This window comes from Lithobates pipiens, unplaced genomic scaffold, assembly GCF_037356315.1.
Source record: "Lithobates pipiens isolate NorthernLeopardFrog02 unplaced genomic scaffold, aLitPip1_a1.2 Scaffold_28, whole genome shotgun sequence".
In the NCBI taxonomy this organism is placed as follows: Eukaryota; Metazoa; Chordata; class Amphibia; order Anura; family Ranidae; genus Lithobates; species Lithobates pipiens.
The window spans coordinates 19,120,486-19,126,556 of NW_027507789.1; positions in this window are offsets into that span (position 1 = coordinate 19,120,486).

Consider the following 6,071-nt stretch of genomic DNA (forward strand, 5'->3'; position numbering starts at 1 on the left):
GAAACTGCGCAGTCACTGCAGTGTTTCCCAGCCGGGGTCTCTCCGACGAATACGCGCTCTGCTCTGCTGACGTCAGTTCCTGCTGCTGGCGTTAGTTCCGGTATCGGCGTCATTTGCGTTCAACGCTGGCTCCGACAGCTCAGGCTACATCCGCTACATTGCAGTAATCCTGGCTGAAGATCGTGGGGGGGGGGGGGGGGGTTTGCGGTTGTGTGAATCGAGATTGCGATTCTATATACGATTAATCGCGCAGCTCTACCAAATCTCCAACTCTATTTGCAGAAATACAGCCCAGAACTTGCATGGAACCTCCACCATGCTTCACAGTTGCCTGCAGACAATCATTATTGCACCGCTCTCCAGCCCTTTGCCAACAACCTGCCTCCTGCTAGTCAAATATGTCACATATTGACTTATCACCAGCCCAGGGCACCTGCTGCCATTTTTTCTGCACCCCATGTTCTCACGCATAGTTGAGTTACTTGGCCTTGTTTCCATGTCAGAGGTATGGCTTCCACGATGACCACTTCTGGCCAGACTTCAGTAGATTGGGATTACCTGGGTCCCACTGTTTTTTTGCCAGTTCTGTGGCGACACTGCTAGACATGGAAGGGAAGCAAGCACGATGTGTCTTTCATCTGCTGCATTAAGGCCCCATTCACATCTGAGCGTTTCGTAGCTTGAAGCTACAAAACGCTGGGGGGGAAAAAAATAAAAAATAAAATCAATTATTCTTTATGGAGATGGTTCACATCTCCACTCCAAAACATTGGAAGCTACAAAACGCCTGAAGCTCAAACAAGTTATGGAACCTTTTTTTTTTTTCAAAAGCAGATTTGGGCGTTTTTCCTTCTTTTTAAATTGGTGACCTTTTGCCCTGCAAAAAAAATAAAAAATAAAAATAAATCGCAGCACAACGCCGTAAAAAAAAAAAAAAAAAAAAAACCCTGCAAAAAACGTCAAAAAATTGCGTGATTTTCTGCCTGAAAACGCTACACTCAGGTGTGAATGGGGCCCAAGTGTCCCTGGCCGATCCCTGTGTCTATGGTCCTCATAGTTGCCAGTTTCTTTGTGCTTCTTCAATAGAGCTTGAACAGCACATCTTGAAACCTCAGCCTGCATTGAAATCTTTGCAGGGGGAGAGACCTTGCTGATGCAGTATAACTGAAAATGGGGGAGGGAAAATACTGCGCTAAACCTAAAATAAAAACCGGATGTGTATACAAAAAGCAGCCAACACTCAAAGTTCAAAGTAAGGTGCAAAGAATGTGTAGTGCTAAATATTGTGACCTGATAAAGGAAACATCTATACATGTAATAATGTAAAATATCAAAAACTACGGCGGGTACCAAAGTTTTAATGCTTGTGAAAACATACATGTGAAAAATATCAACACACAATAATAAAATCAAATAAATCCGTGAAAGCGATTCCGAATGTACTGAGTACAACACAATGGGGCGTTGGATCACAGTCCAAAGAAGCCAAGTCCATAAGAAGTGGAGAGAGATGTTATTCCCCCCCCCCCCCCATTCCTAAATGGGCTGGGGTGTGTTCTCCCGATAAACCGGATGGTATGCCTATGGATGCTTGTGCAGGTTCACATAGAAAAGGTGAGGTACCCTTACCGGAAATGGTGGACCCAAACAGGGCCGGAACAAGGGGTGGGCAGGCTGCCCCTGGCGCAATGGTTTATTGCAGAGGTAGGGGGCACCCTGAAAAGGGGGCGCAGTTTGGCATCTTTGCCCTGGGCGCTGGATGACCTTGTCCCGGCACTGGACCCAAATACCATATGACAGCGAGTCAAACAAGCTCGAAAATCCTCCATTCTGGGAGAGGTCATGCTGGACGCAATGAAGGATGTACAGCTCCAAAATTGGATAAAAGACAGGCAATAGGCACCCCGCGGCCAGGTGGGTCCAGGACAATCCAGGAAGTAGAGGTGGGTAAGTGATCAAAAGAACCCAAAAACGAAAGGAAAAAATAAAAGAGGGCTCCATGTGGTGCAGGTCAACCAGGGATGGCTTATTCAAATATTAAAAATCTTCCAATGATATGCAAGATAGAGTATAAAACTGATCAAAAAAAAAGATAAACATCTAAAAGCAGTGTGGAAGACATAAAAATGCTAACCCGACACGTTTCAACAACAAAAGGTCTTCAACTGATGATGCCCCAGTTGAAGACCCTTTGTTGTCTAAATGCATTGGGTTAGCATGTCTAGGTCTTTCACATTGCTTTTTATTGATTTTTGTGATCCCTGATCAAGAGCATGAAATTATCCAAAATGTCTTGGTATGCTGACGCCTTAACAGTTCCCTTTACTGGAACTAAGGGGACAAGCCCAACCCCTGAAAAAACAACCCCCCCACACCATAATCCCACCTCCACCAAATGATCTGGACCAGTGCACAAAGCATAGTCCATAAAGACATGGATGAGCAAGTCCTGACCTCAACCCCTTTTGGGATGAATTAGAGCAGAGACTACAAGCCAGGCCTTCTCGTCCAACATCAGTGCCTGACCTCACAAAGGCTCTTTCTTGAAGAATGGTCAAATATTCCCATAGACAGGGGCAGACTGACAACTAATGGGGCCCCCCGGGCAATAGGAGATTATGGGGCCCCCAGGCAATAGATTATGACCACACAGTATACACACACAAGCACCGTATACACATACTGAAAAGGTACTGGAGAGATGGGGCAGCTATAATCTTGGGATCTTTAAAAAAATAAAAAGATTTTTTACATACTGTCCTTGGTTTTATTGAGGCTGGCAACCCTGATGGGGCCCCTTGGTGGCATGGGGCCTTCAGGCAGTGCCCAAATGGTCAGTCCGCCCCTGCCCATAGACACACTCCTAAACCTTGTGGACGGCCTTCCTAGAAGAGTTGAAGCTGCTATAGCTGCAAAGGTTGGGCCAACTCAATATTGAACCCTACGGAGTGATGATTCTGACATCTAGTAGTTATTACTAGAACTACAGTACCACATTCACACGTATAACGATACTGACATCTGGTGGCTATTGCTATACACCAATCAGCCATAACATTATAACCACTGACAGATAATATGAATGACATTGATTATCTCAATACAATGGTGCCTAAATGTGGGTGGGATATACCAAAAGTGGTCCAAGGAAGGCAAACCAGCGACCTGGAGACAGGGTAATTGGTGGCCATGGCTTACTGATGCACATGGGGAGCCAAGGCTGACCTATGTAGTTTACTGACCCCTACACTATACTTCCTACTCTGTTAGTTCCTGCTGACTTCTGAATTAAATTATACCTGACTCCTGAACTCTGCATTACATACTATGGACCTCTGTATTACTTACTCCTAACCCCTGCACTACATCCTACTGACCCTGCACGTCTGCTACTCACTCCGGAGCCCTGCATTCCACATAACATCTTACTGACCCCTGCAATCTGCATTCTGTCTGAGTTCTGCATTATATCCCACTGACCCCTCCAATCTGCATTACTTCTGAGTTCTGCATTATATCCTACTGACCCTTGCAATCTGTCTGCATTCTGCAATATATCCTACTGACCACTGCGTTATGTCCTACTGACCTCCAAGTTACTTTTCAACCGCCTGACCCCTGTGCTGTGCACTACTTACCACAGACTTTTGCACGACTTACTCCTGACCTCTGTACTATTTTCCTGACCCCTGCGCTACTTCTGAACTCCAAGTTAATAACTCCTGAGCCCTTGCACAGTGCATTATGTGTTTCTCCTCACCCCTGCACTTTGCATTTACTCCTGACCTCTGCACTGTGCGTTATACTGTCATATCTCTTCGTTGAACTAAATGGACTAACTATCCTGATGAACTGCCATGTGGACCACCCCCTTTTCCTCCTCAAAACTTACTTTTGCCACTTCCCCGGGACATTCTGTTCACCTGCCTGGAGACTTGTGGAGTGCCAGGTACTTCTGGTTATTGAGATGCACGAGAGGGGAGGGAAGACAAATTTGTAGTAGAAAGCTGAAGGTAAAGGTGATGGACTGGCCAATCATGTCTCCAGACCTAAACCTTACTGAGCATCTGTGAGACACCCTCATACGGAAGATGGAGGAGCGCAAGGTCTCTAATGCCCTGTACACACGGTCGGACATTCCGACAACAAAATCAGTCTGATTTTTTCTGACGGATTTTGGCCCGAACTTGTCTTGCATATACACGGTCGCACAATGTTGTCGGAAAATCTGATCGTTCTGAACGCAGTGACATAGAACACGTACGACAGGACTATAAAGAGGGCAGTAGCCAATAGCTTTGGTCTCGTAATTTATTCTGAGCATGCGTGGCACTTTGTCCGTCGGAATTTAAACAATCAGATTTTGTTGTCGGAAAATTTTAGATCCAGCTCAAACTGTGTGTTGGAAATTCCGACGGAAAAAGTCTGAGGAGCCCACACACGATCGGATTTTCCAACACCACAATCCGATCGCACATTTTCCGTCAGAAAGTCCAACAGTGCGTACAGGGCATAACATCCACCAGCTCCGTAATGTCATCATGGAGGAGGGAAGAGGACTCCAGTGGTAACCTGTGAAGCTCTGGTGACCTCCATGCCCAAGAGGGGTAAAGGGGATGTAAGACTGCTTTCACGCTGCCGTGCCCATAGAATCGGCGGCAAAACGCCGCTATTTTTAGCAGCGTTTTACTGTCGAATTTGCAGCACATTTTTGCCACCATCGGGGCACTTTTAACCCCGCCAGCGGCCGAGAAAGGGTTAAAACTGCGCACAATAGCTGCGTTTTGCCGACGGTATTGCAGTGCTGCCCCACTGATTTCAATGGGGAGCAGCGGAGGAGTAGTGGTAAACACACCGCTCCAAAGAAGCTGCTGGCAGGACTTTTCCCCGACATCCTGCCAGCGCACCGCTCCGGTGTGAATCACACAGGAGTCAATGGTGCAGCAGTTTGAGGGCGGATTGCAGGCGCTTTTTCGAACGCTATAGAGCCTGCAAAACGCCCTGGTGTGAAAGGGGTCTAAAGGTAAATATTTTTTCACCTTAATGCATTCTATGCATTAAGGTAAAAAAAGATCTGACAGTGCCGGCGCCCCCAGCCCCCCCGTTTTACTTACCTGACCCCTCAAAAGTCCCGTGCTCGCCCCCAACGTCCTCTTCACCACTCAGCCTGGCCGCCGATTGGCTAGAGTGGATGGATTAAAAGCAGCGCAGCCATTGGCTCGCACTGCTGTCAATCACATCCAATGATGCTGAGCGCCAGGGGCGAGGCCGCGATACAGCGAGCGGCTATAGCCGCCGGCTGTATCACAGGTGCGCGCCCGCAAGTGCTTCTCACCATGCGAGGGAGCTCGCATGAAAGTCAGAAGTACTTGCGGGAGGAAGCCGAGACAGCCACCGAGGGACCCCAGAAGACTAGGTTCGGGGCCACTCTGTGCAAAACGAGCTTCACAGTGAAGGCAAGTATAACATTTGTTATTCAAAAAAAAAAAAAACAACTTTACAACCCTTTTAAAGGCAGTGCTGGAAAATAATGGTGGCCACACAAAATATTGACACTTTGGGCCCAATTTGGACATTTTCACTTAGGGGTGTACTCACTTTTGTTGCCAGCGGTTTAGACATTAATGGCTGTGTGTTGAGTTATTTTGAGGGGACAGCAAATGTACACCGTTATACAAGCTGTACACTCACTACTTTACATTGTAGACAAGTGTCATTTCTTCAGTGTTGTCACATGAAAAGATAGAAGAAAATATTTACAGAAATTTGAGGGGTGTACTCACTTTTGTGAGATACTTTGCTGCTCCAAATGGACTTCCATTCAACCCGTCCACACAGGAGGTGGCAGGAAGGAGAGTCACACCTCTCATTCAGAATCGCGGCTTGTAAATAAATCGTTTTTTTTTAATGAAACAGTAAGGCCCCTTTCACACTTGTGCAACCTTTAAGTCGCCTGATTTGTGCCGTGACTTGAACCAATGCCTGTGTAATCTTTAAGGTCTATGGACCTCGAGCTGCATCAAAGTAGTGCAGGGACTACTTTGAAGTTGCACAGATATGAATGGCACCCA